Source organism: Leptonychotes weddellii, chromosome 3 (assembly GCF_054177405.1).
Source record: "Leptonychotes weddellii isolate Sample4059 chromosome 3, ASM5417740v2, whole genome shotgun sequence".
In the NCBI taxonomy this organism is placed as follows: domain Eukaryota; kingdom Metazoa; phylum Chordata; class Mammalia; order Carnivora; family Phocidae; genus Leptonychotes; species Leptonychotes weddellii.
In genome coordinates this window covers 111,804,105-111,824,931 of record NC_138371.1, presented here as the reverse complement: position 1 = coordinate 111,824,931, position 20,827 = coordinate 111,804,105, and the positions used below count along the sequence as shown (strand labels likewise).

Sequence of the window (20,827 nt, the reverse complement as noted above, 5' to 3'; positions counted from 1 at the left end):
ACTTTGTATAAAGATCTTCTGAACTTTGCGTAGAGCACCCTCATTGAAACACGCCCACTTGGGGAGCAACCTCCGTGCAATTTACATATAATGCCAGTCAGAGCCAGCTGTAGCCAAAATTGTGACCAGGCATGAGTTGCTTCCAGAACATTCTGTACGCTTTGCCGTTTGGTGACTTGGTGACCTTTAGTATTCACATTATTACAAAGGAAGTTTTGAAGAGTCTGTGAAGTTGCTTTATCTTAATGAGATTATGACAAATAAAAAATTAGTGGTCCAGTTCAAAGCATGCTTATAGAGGAAAATGATGAATAGCAGTTTGGATACAGAAATAAATTAAAGAATGATTTATATCCAAGCCAAAATCCATAACAGACACCAGCCTGAATTTAAAAATGAAAATAAAAACAAACAAAAAAAACTTTGGGGCTTATGGAAAAACTAAGGTGGGGAAAAAAAAAACAGTTGTCATGAGAAAGACAGCTTTAGTTGTTTTTTAAAAGGCAGTGTGGTTGAGTTTAAAACCCATTAAGTCAATGAACTACTACTTTCTGAGTTCAAAAAGTGACACTTTCATTTGCTTCATTGTCCTTGAATTTAGTGCTTTTACACTGGAGATCCATCATTTATTTTTTTTAACACTTAAAAAATCTGCTTCACTTTTCCAAATCTTTCCCTCTCCTCTTCGTCTTATCTACATGTACTTCATTTTCCCCCTCTTACAAAAGCCTTAGAAAGGGGAAGGAGAGGAAGAAAAAAGATTTAACAATCAGAGGCTTAAGTAAAATTTTGATAACAGTTTTCATCAAGCTTCTGCAGTCACAACTACAAGAAATTGAGTGTTTTCAGATACTCTAAACAGCTTCTGACACTCTGAGAAAGAGGGTGCTGATTAATCTACCATTCATCGAACTGGATTGACTACTAAATGGGAACTAGAGGAAGAGGTGAACCAGTTTATCAAATGTTCCAGGAGCATTCCTATGTAAAGGCTCTGGTGTTGGGACTCCTGCACCTGTCCTTCTGACCTGCCCACCACCCTCTCGAAGCTCCTCACTGTCTGAATAAGCCCTTCCCCATTTTTTCACAAATATTTATTGAACAACTATTACCTGCCTGATACTATTCTAGGTCCCTGCCTTCATGGAATGTACATTCTAATTGGGGGAGAAAGAGAGTGACAATAACATCTCATTATCCCAAGAGCTAAGTGATTAAAAAATATATATGAAAGAGAATGACTTCGCTGGGTATTAAAAGTGGCAGTCAGAGAAGGCCCCTAAGACCATTTAATATTACATGTCAGCTGCCTTCTCCCTGAGATGCTACAGCTCGGAAACTAGGTCTTCATTTCTGTCTGAAGGGATGAAAAACTTTTAAAGAATAGTCAAATATGGAATAATATGCAAGTATTTACCCTTGGAATATAAACACTAAGAGAACATAAGGAAGCTAGAAATAAGAATAACTATTATAGACAGAACTATTTGGTGAAGTTTTATAAATGGCCTCCATTCTTAAAATATAATATCCTCAATTCTGCCCCCTTTTGCCCCAAGAGCCAAGAAGTTTCCTGCAAACTTACCAGGAGAGGTGTGGTATCTTTGCAGAATCTCAGGGAAATGCTGCCATCAGCTTCCGCCCCTAAGAGATATGGTGCCCTGTGAAGGGATGAGATGAGGTGTAGTTCAAGGGAGATGAGTGGCAGAAAGGCCATCAGAATCTTGGTGAAATCTAATCCTAGTCTTGCATGGTGGCCAAATTGCCTGAGCGTTCCCCATAGCCTTCCCCAAACTTGAGAGAAATATAGTTCTCCAAGAGGAGAATGGTTGTTTCCTTTGGTTATTGAACTTTGATGGTAGAAATGTGGTTCTAATTTGTTCCAACTATGCTGTGTTTCCAATCTTATATTATGCTTGACATTAATTTTTTCTAACCTTTTTTTTTCTTTTTGTTCCTAAACAGCTCAGAAAGGGAAACATGGTAGTAATCATATAAGCTTAACGTGCTGATCCCAGTCTTTATGGCATCTCCTTTCTAAAAGTCTAAAATCTGGCCAAGAGTCAGGAGAGGATGGTTTAGGAGATATTCAGTGACCAAGCATACAAGCCTACCATGCCCCTCCCCTCAGTACAGTGTATTTCACAGACCCTTGTCACATATCACATCCCTGATTCAGAAGAGAGTTGCTAAGAAGGAGGGGTTTCTCATTTTTAGTTCCATCATTTGTGTTGATACAACCTTTTAGGTTTAACAGAAAAAAAATAGGATAGGCAAGGTTAAACTTCTATCTGAACCTTTCTTCTTAAATAGTTTTTGGATTTTTAAGGTAATTATTTTGATCCCTAATTTTCATTTTTTTTTCTTGAGAACTTTAAACATTTTTCCTTAACTGAAGAATCTTAAGAATAAATGCAAAGTACTTTATTTAACATGTTGCAGAGGAAAAGTCTACACAAAATATTATAATTGTTTATCAGTTTGTAGGATGACCCTACGTTAAAAGCTTCTACTTTTTAATGGCAATGGAAAGCATTTTTAAAACTGAATCTTATGTAAAGTACCAACATATAAAGTCAATAAAATTTGGTTGTTCTCATTAAAATGGAGGTGGAAAGACTTCAATGTCCTCTTCTTTCACAAACACACACCACACACATAAGAAACACATTCGTACCATGCACCGAGGAGGTCCTGATGTGTGTCCCCAGAATAGAAGGCTCTGAGGGACGCAATCTTAGAGTCAGTTTTTGGGGGACCTCAATCCTTTTAGCTTCACAACATCACATTTTATAGGTGGCCATATTGGTTATCCTGAATGTGATTACCTTTTTGGTGTGTCTAGCATTTGATTTTTGCTTATTCATTTCCAAACACTATCCAGGAAATTTAAAAGGCACCACATTTAACTCATTTTTTAATTTCTCCTTTTATACCCTTTTATGAAAATAAAAATAAATAAGTTAGTAATCAAGTTGCTTTGAAAGGAGCCTAGAAATTTTACCTGGATCTGCTCTTAGTCTTAAATTTTTTGGTTTTTATTTGTTACTCTGTTAAATATTCACCGAACTCCTTCTATACACAAGGCAATTAATTGTCTAAACCAACCAGATTAAGGCAGCATTGTTAAATGGGAAGGACATGGGCTTTGGAGTTATCCCAATTCAACCAGTTAGTGAGCTGTCGCACTGTGCCTCAGTTTCTTCATCTGTAAATTGGGGATAATACTTAACTTGCAGTGTGGTTTTGCAGTGTGAGGCTCAATGGGATAATGCATATGAAAATGCCTATCCTAGCACTCGGCCCAAACACCCAATTTCCCTTTAAGTGGGAAGTAGAAGAGGGAGGGGTGTGGCTAATAAGTTTTCTGTGGCTTAACCAAAGAGTGCAGGGTAAAAGCCTGACATCTAGTGGTCAGAATGACAGTTGCACCTCATTTTGTAGGGTTGAGTCTCAGAAGTTCCCAACTTGGATCTGCATCAGAATCACCTGGAGAACAAAGCCCCTCTCATGAAGATCGTGATACTGTAGGTCCAAGCCAAGACCAGGGAAGATCTAGCTTTAAGAGCTCCCCAAAATGATTCTTATACCACCTGCTAGTCATAGATAATTTGAGGTCACTAACCCAAAGATTAAGAGAAGAAAGGCTGGTAGTTGAGAAAGGTCTTTATTTTAAGCTTTTCATAAAAAGAGATCTTGTGCCTGCAGGAACATAAAGGCAAGAAAGTACTTTATGAAAAAGTGGATTTCCAGGTGTGCCAAGTCAAGCAAACCTAACCAAAACTAAGATGATCTCATAGAGAAAGAGCAGTAACCATAGCTCCTTCTATATATATTATATATGTATATATAATTGAGGGAAACCTACCAAAAAGCACTACACTTAATCTCTCAATACAGTTTATTGAGAAACACAGAAAATCAATTATAGCATTTCTATGCATTTGAGAAGCACTTATCCAACAAATATTAATTTACCATTAGCTATGTTCCAAGAACAATGTTGACCCTTAAGAGTATAACCTGAGTAATATTGATTCAGTATATTCTCCTACAGATCTCATGGGCTGCTGGGGAGATGAACAAGTAATCAGACTATTAAATGGCATCTTAAGAGTCTTAAGACATAGAAAGGAAAGAAAGGTATGAAAGTATGTAAAAAGCTATCTGTATTAGTTTTCTATTGCTGCTTCAACAAATTACCACAGACTTAGTGGCTTAAAACAACACAAAGTTTTAATCCTACAGCTCTGAAGTTTAGACATCCAAAATGAGACTTATGGGGCTAAATCATGGTGTCTACAGAGCTGTGTTCCTTTGGAAAGAATCTGCTTCCTTGCCTTTTCCAGATTCTAGGAGCTCCCTGTGTTTCCTGGCTCATTGCTTCATCATTCTGACCTTGGCTTCCATTGTCACATCTTCTCTGATTCTGACTCTCCTGATTCCCTCTTATAAGGACCCTTGTGATTACATTGGGCCCATCTGGGTAATCCAAGATCATCTCCCCACTCCAGTCTCCTTAACTTAATCACATCTTGCAAAGTCCCTTTTGCTACACAAGGTAATATAGTCACAGGTTTCGGCATTAAGACATGGATATCTTTGGGGAGCCATTATCCTGCCTACCACATCATTTCACCCAGACTTGGGTAATAAGAGTGAGAAGGCATTCCTAGAAGAAGAGATATCTGAACTGAAACTTAAATGATAAAATATTATATTTCCAGGAAGAAAAAAACGGTGAGATATGTGAAGAAGGTGATCAGTCATAGAGTAAGATTTCTCAAAGTGGAAACATGTGAGAAGACCCAGAGGTGAAAGGAAGTATGCCTGTGGAACTAAAGACAGTGCTTTAGGGCTCTGTGGTAGGTGGAAGAGGGAGGGGATGAGAAGGCACTAAAAATAATCAGAGGCCAGAGTATGGAGAATAAGTCAAAAGCTGAATTATGTGACTTTGGAATTTATCCTGTGAGTAGCAGAGAGCTAAACTAAAGAACTTTAATTGGAAATATTTCACTCTAGTGTGAAGTGAAACTTGGAAAAGGTTATAGTTGGAGGCTGACCTACATAGAAATCCAGAGGAGAGATGATATAGCTGCCTAATCTGAGGGTTTGGTGGCTAATGACACTGGTTCATGCTACAAGGCCCCTTCACCTACCTTCTATGTGGTAGGTGCAAAATGCTTAACCTCTTTATACCTCATTTTCCTTATCTGTAAAAATAAGAATAACACTAGAGCTCACTGGAGCTTACCCAGTTGCAGTGTTCTTTTTTTTTTTTAATTTTATTTTGTTATGTTAATCACCATACAATACATCATTAGTTTTTTGATGTAGTGATCCATGATTCATTGTTCTGAGGAATAAATGCAGAAATACATTTAAAGCACTTAGTATAGAACCTGGTACATAACAAAGGTCCAGTAAACATTAACAGTTGTTATTTAATGGTCATTTCAGTAGGAATGGAGACAATTGAGCAGATTCAAGAGGTATTTAAAAGAAAGAATGAATAGAACTAGTGGCAGCTTGCTAAAGTGGGGTGAGGTAGACCAGGAAGCCAAGACTAATGCTCTGATGTCTAGGTGAGCAGTTGATTTAATGGTGCAACAGATAATGGTGCCCCAGGACACAAGGAAAGAACTAAGGTGTGAATATATGTGTGTGTGGGGTATAAGGGAAGTGATTGGTTCAGTTTCTGACATGTTGAGTTTGAAAGTGATTGTGAGAATCTTGAGAGATCCAATAGACATTTGGTGGATATGTTTAGAAAGATTTGAGCTGGACATCTCTACTTGGGAGTCATTAATTGAATCCAGAAGAGTGAATGAGATCACCTGGAAGCACATATAAAGTGAGGGAAGAAAGACCTAGGATAGATGTGAATGAAGAGGACTCTGCATTTTCCTTCTCATGGCATTTGTGACATTGAATTGTAATTGGTGTTTATTGTCTCTGCCACATGACCCCATTATACTGCAAGCTCCCTGGAGGCAATGATAAAGTCTAACTTGCCCGCTGTTGTACCTTGAAAGGGTAATATCTGGCTGGCATAGAACCACACTGAATAAATATCTTCAGTTGACTTATTAAATTATAGGCATCCTTCAAAACCAAAGAAGGTTTAGTATAATATATAGTAGAAAGAAGTTGTGAAAGATCTTTGAAAGTCTGAGCATGAAGACAGTTAATATTGTAGCAATATGCATATGGTATTGGGTAGTTTTAATAATGACGTGTATGGGAATTTGGTAAGTAAAAGTAGAACAATCACTCTAAGATGAGCTATGAAGGAAGAATTGACAGAATGTGGTCATTGGATGGTGATGATGGTGATGGTGGTGATGATAATGATGGTAGGCAAAAATGAGACTTATGGAATGACAGTGTCATTAAAAATAGGATAAATGGCCATTTATATCCCTGGGTGATTCAAGTACAATCTTGTCTAGTGACAGATCTTTTTCTAGTCCAATAGTTCTGGGGTAATGGCAGCCTTATAATGGGCATCCTAGGTCAAAGCCTAAAATATTCCTTTTCATATATTTACATAGTCATTCCACAAACATTCATTGAGCACCTACTGCATATCAGGACACAAAAATTAGTGAGACTGCCTAAGAGGGAGTGATATGATATGACACATCACTGGTATAAAAGGAAATGTAAACAAATTAACTAGCTACAATATTGATTTTATAGTCTAGATATAGGACACTCTATCAAAATTGCTTTCCCTGGTCAATAATGACCTCCATGTTGCCAAACTAAATAGTCAATTCTATGTCCTCATCTTATTTGACCTATCAGTAACATCTGAGAGAATTGATCACTCCCTATTCTTGTAATACTTTATTCCCTTGGCTTCCTAGTTTGATTTTGCTGCCTAGTCCTCTTTAATCTCCTTCAATGATTCTTCCTCTCTTCCATGACTTCTAAACATCAGAGTACCTCCGAACTTAGTACTTGGATCTTTTCTCTATCTATACTCACTTCCTCAGTGATCTCATCTAATGTCTTGGCTTTAAATGTGCTGAAGAATTTTATATTTTTACTTCAAGCCTGAAATTTTCCCTTAATTTCCAGGTCATGTAATCAAATATCAAACTGAAATCTCCTCTTGGGTGTCTAGTAGGTAGCTCAAACTTAACATGTCCAAAATCCAATTCCTGACTATCCCTTCAAAACCAGCTCTTCCCACAGTCTTCCCGTCTTAGTCATGGCAACTTGATCCTTCTAATTGCTCAGGCCAAAATATATGGACTCATCTTTGACTCCTGTCTTTCTCTAGCACCCAACAGACAATCTATCAGAAAATCTTCCAGCTTTATTGTCACATTATATCCAGGATCTCATTTCTTTCACCACTATCAAATTTCTCCACACCATAGGCATCCCTTACTTGGACAATTGCAAGAGTTCCTAACTGTTCTCCTGCTTCTACACTTGCCTTCCTATAGCCTTGTCTGAACACAGAAACCAGATGATCCTGTTAAACATGTTGGATTACTCTTCCACTCAAACCCTGCTTTTTATCTCAGAGAAAAAGCCAGAATCATGATTACCTATCAGACCTCAGATCCTCCCCTTGCTCATTCTTCTTGAGTCATACCAGCCTCCTTGATATTTCTCAAACATGCCAGACGTTTGTTTGTTCCTTCCGCCTGGAACAGTTTACTCTCAGATAATGATGGCTCATTCCTTTACCTCCTTTTAGATCTCTGCCCAAATGTGAAGTTGGGAAGAGAGGCACAATCGGCTCTTTTGAACTGGTATTGGCAGACTACAGTGCACCACTGGGAGGCTAACTTGTGTGAGTTCATTTAGTTTCTTTCCTCTATGAGATTTAAAGACCTATCCCTCAAATGCCTGAAAGATTCTGATAGCACAAAAAAAAAAAAAAAAAAAAAAAAAAAACCACCTTGGGAATATCAAATTATGTCTCTTTCCTCAAATAGGCCTCTTCCCAACAAAACACACAGAGAGTGACATGATTGGCCATGTAGTCCTTTGGTTTAGGATGTGAAAGTTGGACCAGAGGGAAAGTGGAGAGAAGGGCTACCCAGTGAACTTCACTTGTGCTCAGCTTTTAAAGACCTGCTCATTCTGGGCATAGCCTAGATAACAAGACAGTCCTTGTCCTCAGAGGCTCATAAGGTATTTCATTCAAAAGTCCTGCTGGGCAAGAATCAGTCCCTAGTTAAAACAGCAAGTAGACCCACAAATCTGAAAAGAAAAATGAGAACAAGTTTAGATGGGCAGATTTATCTAACCCTCTAAAATTGCAAAACTCACAATTCTAAGGCAACTGTTTTCCCTTCAAAAGAGTTAGAAAGAAAACATTTTTCTTGGAGAAACATCTAAGATGATTTGAATAGGGATTAAATATATATTCCCAGCCCCTAGTAACCTGCCAATATGAACCCAAAAATATGAATAAAGTTTAAAGGCAATAAAAGTCTTTTTTAAAGTGCTTAAAATGTGCCAGATATTGTGCAGACTGTTTTATATAAATTAGTTCATTTAACCTTCACAAAAACTCTCAAGTTAGGTATTACTCTCCCTATTGTGTAAATGGGGAAACTGACACCCAGAGAGGTCAGATAAATTGGCTCAGGTTGGTGGTAAATGACAGGGTCAGGTCTATTCCCCCCCAAAGCCATGTGCCTTCCACTATCCCAGGTACTGAAGACAGGTAAAAGGGATGTGGGCAATATCTCCTACAGAAGATGATGCTGCGGACAAGGCGGATTTCCCTATTGAATTATTCCTTACCCACCCAGACCTGCCTCCTTAGTTCCTCTCTGGTCACACCTTCCATAAAGCGACTGTGGATCATGGCCACTAGAGGGCAGACATGCCCAAAAAGTCAGGAGCGCTAGGAGGAAGGAGGAACTTTATCCTGTCCATTTCCTCTCCATCTCATTCACACAGGACTCGAAGAGGCACTCCTGGGTCTGCAGAATAAATGGTAATAATTACCATTTATATTTCCACTGAACAAATACATTCCAGATCACATTCCATTTCATCCTTGGCACAGCCTCATCAACCAGTGCTTTTTATCATTTTCATTTTACAGAAACACTTAAAAAGGAATGAGATGAAGACTTATGATATTACTATCAATATTTTTCTACATTGTAGAGTCTTGTTGGAACTGTGGAAAGCACTGATCCCTCAAGACAAATTGGTCTGATGGGATAAGCAGCCCAAAGGATAGAGTGTAGACACTTAGAGGGAACAACACTGTCTTCTTCAGCCCTGGGTTTCTCACAAACAAGAAATATTAATTAACTAATTTTAAAAAAAGAAACTCAAAAACTTATTGTGTCGAGTTTACTACCGTCAAGATTTTGCAAATGAGACTCCTTGGCATTATTATCCGACTGTATAAGCAAGATATCTGAAACTCAGAGAGACTCACATTAAACCACAAAGTTTTTCAGTGAAAATAAGTATGACTTGCACTAAGTATTTCCTTTTTGAACTCTTTTTACCAAACCTCATGATAATTGCTAGATCCAGGATCCACAGAAAAATCAAAGTCAAAAGAGACACAACCTGATAAATAAGTTCTAGGAGGCTGGGTATGTCACTCACAGGAAGAGTCAATGTTTTGTCCACCCCGCTCAGTTTGACCCGAATTAGAGAAAACTGCTAACCTCACCCTGTTTCCACGGTTTTAGCATGTTATAGATAACAACAAGGCATTGGAAGAATACTTTTGAAGGCCTATATTAAAGGAAAGGTTAAGAAAAGCAGATTCTAACTAGATCATTAAGATGACCCACCACAGAGTAGCTGCTAAGAACTTGTACCAAACCATGTTGATGATATCTGAACTAAGATGATGGCAAACACTGGTTTGAAGTTTCACTGGATGAGGAAGAAAAAGTGTCATAAAGAGCTTATTCCATTTAATTCTCTAACCAGATTCCAATCTTTTTACTCCAGGGGCCTTGAGAAGACTCTTTAATTGTAATTCCTAGTCATTTCTCTGCCCGACAAGCTTATTCCATGCTGGTGAACTCTTGGTTGCTGCTGCTTTGGTTGATATTTCTTTTGAACTATCTGTTTCATTCAGACATTTTGCTCATTATTTGTGTTAAACTATGATTGTTAAAAATTGGTTATGCCCATTTCCATCCCTACAGTGCTGCTTGTCTCAGGTGGTGAGATCTGTGTGTGGTGGTTTTCCATATAGCAGGGGTCACTGTCAATGTGCGGCTGGAAACGGAGCTCAGAAATAGTTTCAAGGTCCAGCCTGGTACTCTATTGATAGATGCTTTTTACAGTTAAAATCTAACATGCTGGGGCGACTGGGTGGCTCAGATGGTTAAGCGTCTGCCTTCGGCTCAGGTCATGATCCCAGGGTCCTGGGATCGAGCCCCGCATCGGGCTCCCTGCTTGACGGGGAGCCTGCTTATCCGTCACCCTCCTACTGTTCCCCTAGCTTGTGCTCTCTTGCTCTCTCTGTCATATAAATAAATAAAATCTTAAAAAAAAATCTAACATGCTAATAGAAATCTAAACCTCCGCTTATAAACTGTTTTGAGAAGTAGCTCAGGAGCGATCTAAGATATGGTGCCCAGTGATGGATTCATTCTTTGGTGGTTTGCTGTTAATTCCCTGTCCCTTTTCAAGTGACAATATTTTGTGTAGTGTAAGAATTTGCTACTTCCTTCAGTAAGACATTTAGAAATGGCTTTCTCCATTTCTCCACTGATGTATCCAGTGTCCAGAGAGCAAGGATGAGAATGCTAAAGTGTCCATTTCTGTAGAAAGTGTTGTCCCTAATAGTCAGGAAATCTAGTAATTAAAGCTCAAATAATATTCAAAAAAATCTCCATTAACTTAAAATTCAGACATTTTTGGAGGGGCACAGAACTAAGATATACTTTTATGTCATGTGTAGGGGAGAAAAGACTTTACTAAGTATGCAACTTTAATCAGTGTATTTTTTCCATTTTCCATCCCAATGAATTATTTTTTCCAATTTTACATATATATTTTTTCTCCCATCTAATTGATCTGATTATTAGCTAAAATTTTCAGAATTAATTGAAAGATACACTGACTTTGGTGCTAAAAATAATAGAACAAAAAGAGATCCTAAACATTCTGGTAGTATGTAGAAGTGGGGTGGAATTCTAAGACTTCTGCTCTGGATGCATAATTTTCACTATTCTTTAGAAATCAGAATACTAAGGACATGACCACAATATGGATATGGAAATATGGTGACAACATAATGCTGTATGGAATTTAAGAAGTATAAATGAGGATTTATGTATATTATTTTTCCTATAATTAACCTTACAAATTAAACTGTCCACACTTCAAATGGGCATTTTATTTTATTTTCACCAAACATTCCTTTGCTCCTCAAATGGTTTAACTTTATTTATGTAGTCCAACATAAGGTCAAGCATTAGCCATTATCGAATATGTATTATCACATACGCACATAACAATTCCTTATCTCTATAGCCACGTGCTCATAAATGCAAACTGGATGCACAAGAAGGAAGAAATTCATCATTCTCAGTTTGGGTTAACATATTTATATGGTCTCATGATGAGCTTGAAGCCAGACACAGTAGGTTTGTCTTTCCCCATCCCACAAGGACTCATAAAGACCAGATCTGTTGAAACATACCCAATCCACCCTTGTTTGTTGAAATCATTCAGCCATCAGCACGTGCCTTGTTCTGTTTCTTCTTGTGGATCCCTAAGCTCCAGGCTTTGCACACTGCATTTTTCCTTCTCAGTCTATTCCAAAACCAGTTGGTTAACATATGAAAACAAACACATCTAGGTTAGGCATTCCTCTGGATGTGCTTTTTTTCTTCTTGCATCCCAACCCACAAAAGACAGCAGCTGCCAAGAACTACCAAACTCTGGCCTTTAAAAGCATAGTGCCTGGTCCCAGATCAAAGATTTTTATTTATTGGATGTTTGTAAGTATCCTGGAGCTAAACACAGAATTGTTTTAAAGAACTATTCTCTGAGGAGAAACCAACTTACACAAAAGTGAAGTGAAGACTTATACCCTCATGGCTTCTCCCTGCCCTCAGGATACTTCCTGCCTCTTTGACTCTTCATCCCGGCATTCAAGGCCCTCCTCACTGAGGCCTCGCTGCCTCTCTAGTCCTTTTCCACAACTGCTCCAACATGATCCATCTGCTGCCTAATTTTTTGTCCTTCTCTATGCCTGGAATGCACTTTCCTCTTGATTTGTCCAAATGCTATTTCACCCCCTGTGCAAACCGCTCCTTATCCCCTCTGAAACCTTTCCATACCACTTGGATCTACTTCCCTTCTCTGAATTCAGACACTTATTTATCCGTATGGTTTATTTCCCAAATGTCATATACTTAATTATGACTTTGTTTTATCATTGACTTTTCATATTATTTGACTTGTCGTGACCTTTCTTCTCAACTAGACCCTACGTTTCCTGAGGGCATGGGCCCTGTTTTTCACATCTTTGTCTCCCAATAGCACCTAACGGCATGCAGTAGGAACTCAATATATATTTGTTGATAACATATAAGGACAAAGAGCTCAAGAACCTCTAGAAGTCTATTCTCATGAGAGACTGAAGATAAATATATATATATATATATATTCAGTGATACCAATTCTCTGGAGAAACAGGAAAAAAACCCACCTCTCCTCATGGCCTGAGTGTCATTTGCACGCTCTAGCTCCTCCTCTCCACTCTGCCTCCGACCACCCTTGAAAGAGGCCCAAGTGGAGAGATTCTTTAGGCTGCCCCTGCTCTGCCTTCTGCCCTCTTCCCACTCCCCATGCCTGGACTTCTTTGGGTCAATGATTTAGCACTCATCTTTCACTGTCCTGTGTTTTTCCTCCAAAGAGAACCCATGAGCAATGATCAAGTCTAAATGCCCTGTGTCCCAAGTCTGCTTTTCCCCCATTATTGCATGGGGTGTGTAACACATCCCTCTGGTTATTCATGCTTTCCCATAGTGTCATCCTTGTAATGCTTTCACCACTCCCACTCAGCCCCCTTCCTCCTAAACCCTTATATTCGGCTGTCTTGCACTCCCCATTATCTACAAACCCCCCTGTGTCCTCACACCACTCTGGGAACCCCTTCCTCCTTTCCATATCTTAACTGTGACTAGCTCTCTCCTGGTGGCACCATTTCTCCTACAGTGCCAAGAAGCTGCTCATTTTCTCACACCCTTGTTAAATGAGATAGAATAAATCACAGCTTGGTACCGAGTAGGGGCTCCAGAAATGGTAGCTATTAGTAGTCCATTATTATAATTATCATTGTTGTTATTCCTCAGATCAGGAAACGAGGTCATCATCCTCCCCACTCCTCCATCTTCTGGTGAAGACCCTGCTCTTTGGAGTGCATGCTGCCTGGGAATATTACCCTTGATTCCCTATTAGAACTGTCCGTGGGGCCTCTGGCTCATAGATAACATGTTGTCTTCCCGCTCTCCACCAGCCCCACCTCTTTGCACTTGCCTCCCTTTGCATTGTAGATTTGGGATGGTGTAGCATCTCCATCCCACTCCTGCCCAAACTCTAAATTCTCTTGTCCATTGTCCTTTATTTCTGACCTACCCAAACAAATCTCATCCCTGCATGGTATCAATTTTGCTTTCTCTGTGACAGCACCTGAGCAAGTAAGCCCCAGACTCAATTTGTTAATGTTTATAAAGGAGTTTTGTCATGTATTTTATAAGATAGATTATTCTGAAGTTTTCTTTCCGCAATACATTGTTCAAAGCAACATGTAATTTCAGAGAATCTGATTTGCCCCAAACCCTGATAGCAGTGAAAACATTGACATGGCCACAGGCTTCTCGATGCCTAATACTGTGGCTGCAGGTCTTGAAAATAAATTGGGAAGAGTTTTATCTTTTTTATTCTGTTAAAGAGTTTTAATAGCACAGGAATTCAACTGTCCCTTGAAAGTTTGATAATGATTAAGGCTGATTGGTTTTCATGTGGAGTTTTCACCTTTGAAAGTGAGAATCATTAAGAAATGGAAGTTACTTAAATTGACACAGATTCAGTATTAGAACCAGGATGGAACACTTGACTTTAAGCACTTCTTTGAGTTCTAGATTGTTCTTCAACTGTTTACTGTTTGTAAATAGTTGGGCCTTTCGTATTGAATTGCCTGGTAATTGACTATAAATAAAAGCAGTTATTTAAGAGATGGCTGAATGGCTTACTTGGGCACAAAATTCCATTTCTCTTACCTCAAGACTATTTCAGACATATATTTCAGACTATATCAGACAGTTCTGTAACTTACAAATCCTGCCTGAGTTTTCAGCCTGCTGGTCTTCCCTACAGATTTAAGACTTGCCAGTCCCCCAGTCACATGAGTCAATTTCTTAATAAATCATATACATATGATGTATATATATAATACAGATACATATTACATAAATACATGAACATACAGACACACACTATTGGTTCTGTTCTGGAGAACACTTACCAACATACATAATCCAAAGTTTTCTGCATTTATAACTGTCCCTTCACTTTCCATGGACCATGGTCTATAGTTATTTCCCTTCCTTTGAAGTCCAAAGCAACATAATCTATCATTCAGTAGCTGAAGTTTTATAAGCACTTAGGAGTACCTAAACCCTCAGGTGCTTTCAGACAATAAACTCATTCAGTTTGGGGGCGGGGGACAATATTTTTTTTTAAATAGTAAGACCTGGGATAATGTTCACAAAATTATATAAAATGTTTTAAATCTATACAAATATAATATATCTATTATAAATCTATAATGTAGAAAATCTATAAATACTTGGTACATCATGCTTAGGGCACTGATTCTTTTTTTGGTGCTGATTTTTCTTAAACTTCATTCTAATTAGATATGATCTCAATTTGGATTTTTTTTTTAAGTCAAAAACAAAACTGGGGAAAAAATATGGTCATTGTTAATCTCCTTGAGGAGGAATCACATACGGAATGTTTAACTTCTTTTTGTAATGAACATATGTTGCTCTTATAATAGAAAAAATAGTTTCTGAAAAACAGAAATACTTGCTTTTATAGAATACAATTAAATAAGAGTTGGAAAATTTGAATAATGCGGATGAAATTAAAGAAATAGGGGCGCCTGGGTGGCTCAGTCGTTAAGTGTCTGCCTTTGGCTCAGGTCATGATCCCGGGGTCCTGGGATCGAGCCCCGCATTGGGCTCCCCGCTCAGCGGGAAGCCTGCTTCTCCCTCTCCCACTCCCCCTGCTTGTGTTCCCTCTCTGGCTATCTCTCTCTCTGTTGAATAAATAAATAAAATTAAAAAAAAAAGAAATTAAAGAAATACTGAAAAAAATTAAGAAATTGAAAACTTAGGGGTGTAGGAATATAAGTTTATTTCTCCAATGCCACAAACAAATATACATGCAGGACAGACAGAGGGACAGGAGTATAGATAACAGAATTAACCATCACACAATGGAAGGAAACAGATTTAACTTTCTGGGAGAGCCAAGCCCCAAAGTTCTGAACATCAGTTAATGGAATATGACACTCTTATTAAAAAGTAAGACTGTTAATTGGGGCCCGGGGTCCTTGGAGTATCAGCACTATGTCAGCTCATCAGCGCCAGCTGGGAATACCCCAAATGAAATGGAAAGATGAAGTTAGGAGTGGATGAACAAGAAGAAAGAATTTGGGAACAAAATGCTATCCAGAGAAACTGAATGATAAAGAAACTAAATGACTCATCTCTTAATGCTGATTTTTTTTTCTTTTAAAAAGGAATAGCCGTCCATAAGAAGTTAAATTGAAATGCGTTGAATCTGACAACACAACCACAGAAGATGAGAAAAATGTTCAGAAATATATGTGAACTTTGAGAAACTTTACCAATCAAATGCCACCCAAGGAAAGAAACCCTTCTGGGATAAAAATCCTTTTACTGAATCGTGTAAAGGCTTTAGGAGTGTTTCAGAAGAAAGGCACCCTGGAATGTTTAAGTTATTTTTATCACTTTTATTGGAAAGGCCATTTCTCTGCTCTAAGGCTGAATTTTCTGATGCAAGTTCGGGGGCTTTGGGATGAATCTGAATGCAGTTTTCAGAGCAGTGAGAAAAGTCATGCAGTGTTAAGATGCCAAGCTTCCTCCAATAAATCTTTTGAAAATAACTGATAAAGATGCTTAGGGCTTCTCTGAATTCCTGTGAGGTATAGCATTCAAAGAAGCTGGTAGTTTGGAACAGTGCTTTCCTTTGATTATAGACTGTTGAATTCTCAAATGCCACATAGCAATATAAGAGCAAAATATATTCATTTTTAACTCACAGTGGACAAAATACATAGGTACAGTCTTCACTTTGAGGCTGAGGAGGTAGATGTGGATGCATCAGTCAAGTTATCTTGTTGACTGATCTTGATGATCATTACCAATGCCATGGCCATCAGGAGGGAGGGAAATGATAGTATAAGCTGTTTCAGGCATTTGGCAAAGATAATCAAATACCAGGAGGAAGAAATGGGATAGAGCAGAAACAAATACAACAAAAATCCTCATAAATCAAGAGATCCAATCTGGCCAATGGCCAATGACCTACATAATAGCACATAGTAATTAATATCATATGATTCTAATACAGGGGAAAACATTGTATTGTTTCTGGAGTTTGGACATTTTATGAATTTTGGGGGTTTTAGGATTTTAATGCTGCTTTGTAACACAATTTGAACTTTACTTTTCAAAAAGATTTAAATTTATTTTGAGAGAAAGAGAGCACGAGTGCAGGGAGGGGCAGAGGCAGAGGGAGAGGGAGAATCTCAAGCAGACACCACACTGAACGCAGAGCCCAGTGTGGGGCTCGATCTCATTACCCTGAGATCATGACCTGAGCCAAAATCAAGAGTCAGACGCTTAACAGATTGAGCCACCCAGACACCTCTGAACTTTACTTTTTAAAAAATATTTATTTAAGTAATCTCTACCCCCAACGTAGGGCTCAAACTCATGATCCCAAGATCAAGAGTGGCATGCTTCACCAGCTGAGCCAGCCAGGCAGCCCCCCAACTTTTTTTTCCTTCACAAATTGAACTTTAAAATTTCTCCTATATACCAAAAGTCATTCATTTAATAATAACAATAGTCTACACATACCATGCTTCTTATATACCAGACATCATAGTTTACAAATACTATCCCACCACAATCCTTTAAGATAGAGGATTGTTTCTACCCCCATTTTGCAGAAGAGAAAACTGAATCACAGAGAGGTTAACTTGCCCAAGGTTATACAACTATTTGGTGACAGACCTAGGATTCAAACCCAGTTAATCCAGCTTAAATATCAAGGCCTTTATACTACTACACCACACACTGCAGTTTATATTTTTATTGAGCATCTATTAAGGACATAGCACTTTGCTTATTTATGTAGATGATGTGAAGTATGAGACAGGATTTTTTTTTAAATGCTTTTAATAAATAACATTCAGTATTTTTCAACTTTCCAAAAACCCATGCATGTATACATAGCATTGCTTAGCGTTTTGCCTCAGTCTTTGGTGCCGTCTGTACTGAAAATCCCCAAAATAGTGAAAATAGCTTACTGGCAGAGAAGAGCTGATAACAGGACACTTAATACACATCTTTCCCGACGGTAAGATCTGGATCCGCTGGAGCAAACATATGGCTTAGTGATGGCTCTCTGGGCTGTAGGCTTATGCTGCAAATTCCTACCCTGGTATCAGTAATGAGAGAGCTCCCCTAGCCTCCATGCCCAGTCCACTCCTCTGTTTCTCCAAGAGACAATTTCCCGGTGGAAAGTGGCATATTAAAGGCCAAGACTCATCTCTGGATTGCCTTGGATCTCCTTTCACTATAACTAAAGTCTAATAATAATAATAACAACATTAATTAGACACATATGTTGCTTAGCACTGCCCTATACAGCACTGATTTGTTATAATATTCTCACCACAGAAATATTTTTATTAAAAATAGGGACTATATAAATCCATTATAGTGAGCCAGAGTATAATTAGAATGGTGAAGCATATGAAATTACCAACATTCAACCTTTCTGACCTACAAAAAAAATGTTTTCTTATATACAATGAGTATAGTACATAGAGTATCCTAAGTTCTTACCCAATGAACCAACTTCCCATAGGGCGCTTTGCTTAATCTCAATGAGGTTTAACTCTCTGGTCTCTCTTCCATTATTGGATATTCTTGTGGTCCAACTCTGACTCACCAAATTAAAAAGGGTACACAGGTGACAGGGCCTCAGATGCAGCAGAGCTTCATGGAAGAGCTGAAGGATGATGTGAAATGCAGACTTAGTGGCTAGTGGCCTTCCCAAGGGAATGTCAGAGAAGCACAAGGTGAAAACCAGCTGCCACGTAGAGGGCCATGCAAGAAATAACACATTATGAAGAGCATCATAAGCATCGTTGTTGCACTGGAAAAATAGAACAGAGACATGTCACAACTTTGGGAAGTATAAGAAGAATGAGTAACTGTCAAGATTGCCTTTTCATAGGGATTATCCCTGGCAACCCATGTTTCCAGAAAGAATTCTCTATATTAAACAGATATGTATAGAATAACAATGATTAGTCTATACTTTGTGGGGACTATGATGGGCAAGGCCCTGTGCTAACTGCTAACTGCTCTGCATGTATGTATTAGGGTTCTCCAGAGCGACAGAACCAGTGGGATATTGCGATCTGCTTTAAGGAATTGCCTTACACACTGGTGAGGCTGACAAGTTCAAAGTCTATATGGCAGGCCAGCAGGCTGGAGACTGTCAGGTGGGAGCTGATGCTGCCATCTTGAAGCAGAATTTCTTCCTCCTCAAGAAATCTCAATGCTACTCTTAAGGCTTTTCAACTGATTGGATGCTGCCAATTCAGATTGTAGAGGATAATCTCCTCTACTTAATGTCTTTTGATTGTAGATGTTGACTGCATCTACAAAATACCTTCAGAACGATCCCTAGATGAGTGTTTAACTGGGTACTATGGTCTAACCAAGATGACCGTTTAAACTAATCATCACAACATGTATGCTATTATCTCCTCGTGAAAAATCTGTGGTATCATTTTATCCTCATTTTACAAACAAAAAAAACAAGTCCAAGAAGGTCAAGAACTTGTTCAAGGTGATAAAATTTGTAAAGGATGGAGCCATGTTTTGAAACTAGGGAATTTAACTTCAGAGCCTGTGAATTTAATCACTGGGCTCTTCTGTCTCACCAAGTAGCAAGGATTTTATGCTAAGGAGGCAGAAGTTGAAAAGGCAAAAGCCAGCAAAATGTAAAGCCAAAAAGAGGTCAGTATTAGAGAATCACAAGCTTTCCAGCACCATACCCCCTCCACCCCAGCCATCTCACCATGCAGTGAACACAAGCTGAGACATATTAAATGAGCCACTCTATAAATAGAAGATTATAACATAGTACATACAGGGGTACCAGCTTGTGTGAAAAAAAAAAGTCAGATCAAATTGGATTACACATAAGACAGAAATCAGAGGGATGCATTAAGAAGTCCTTCTTTCTCCCATTCCACATGGACTCCTTCCAAGGTTTCATTCCAATGGCAGCATTAGCAGTATCTGGGAAAGCTGCTCCCTCAGAGCTGTGACAACGTGGACGTGGAAGGATGTGGGACTTGGGGACCCCAGGGAAAAGCAAGTTGACAGCTAGTTGGAAGGGGATTTTACAGTTGCAGGAGGACTCTCCCTCACCTCCCAAACAAATGCCTCTCTCCCACTGTCACCCTCCCTTTCCCATAGACACTGGAGGCGCTTGCAAAACCTTTCCATGTCCCTAAAACTCTCAGCTCTGCTTGCAGATATTTTAGCAGAAGACCTTGTTCCCACCTTGGGAGAAAAATAGAGGCCAGCAGAGTCTACCTTCCTAAACATCTTCTCATACCACTACCAAACATAGATCTGTACTAGTCCTCCCTGGCTTCCTCTGTAAGATGACCCCTTGTCTTATGCTCTGGACTCCAAATATCATTGCCATCCATCACCTCTAGAACATGCCTTCTCAGTCTCAATTTCCTTTCCCTCTCTTATTTTTTTCAACATTTTTTGTTTTTTTTTTTTCTTTCCCCTCTGCCTGCAAGTAGAACAAATGCTTCCACCACCTTAAAAAAGTACCTTGTTTCTACATCATTATAATAAACATAAATAGATTCAAATGCTTTACAAATCAGAAAATTTGATCAGAGAAGATGGGATAAAACAATTATATTCTGATTATAATAAATACATCTTACATATAAGGTTATAAAGATTATAGGGGCACCTGGATGGTTCAGTCGGTTAAGCGTCTGCCTTTGGCTCAGGTCACGATCCCAGAGTCCTGGGATCGAACCCCACATTGTCGGGCTCCCTGCTCAGCAGAGAGCCTGCTTCTCCCTCTCCCTCTGCCCCTCCTCCCTGTTTGTACTCTATCTCAAATAAATAAATAAAATCTTTAAAAAAATTAAAGATATTGTAGATAAAAAGATAGAAAAAAATAAATTCCTTCCAAACCCTAAGCAAAATATGGTGTATATCACATAAAGAAAACACTGAGACAGGAACTATTACTAGAGATAAGGAAGTTTCATAGAGATAAAAAGTTCAAATTAACAGAAAGATATAAAAAATTGTAAATCTGTATATGCTTAAATATACTCTTTTAAATTTGCATATTCTTCTAAATATAGACAGCAAAAATTAACAAAAGAGGAAATATATATCAGTAATGTACTGTGGGTTTTAACACACCTCTACCAGTAATTTACAGAGCAAGCAGATACACACACAGTAAGATTTCAGAT

The 20,827-nt window shown here is 38.6% G+C and overlaps 1 long non-coding RNA gene across 1 annotated transcript in view; it reads left to right on the top strand.

Annotated features, from left to right (window-relative positions):
• LOC145720755 (uncharacterized) overlaps positions 1-20,016 on the top strand; it is a 286,144-nt gene extending 266,128 nt beyond the window's left edge. Inside the window, exons 3-4 of the long non-coding RNA XR_014143955.1 lie at positions 7,718-7,813; positions 15,779-20,016. This is a non-coding gene — a long non-coding RNA (uncharacterized LOC145720755). The remainder of the gene's footprint in view (positions 1-7,717; positions 7,814-15,778) is intronic.
• Positions 20,017-20,827: the final 811 nt, after the last annotated feature.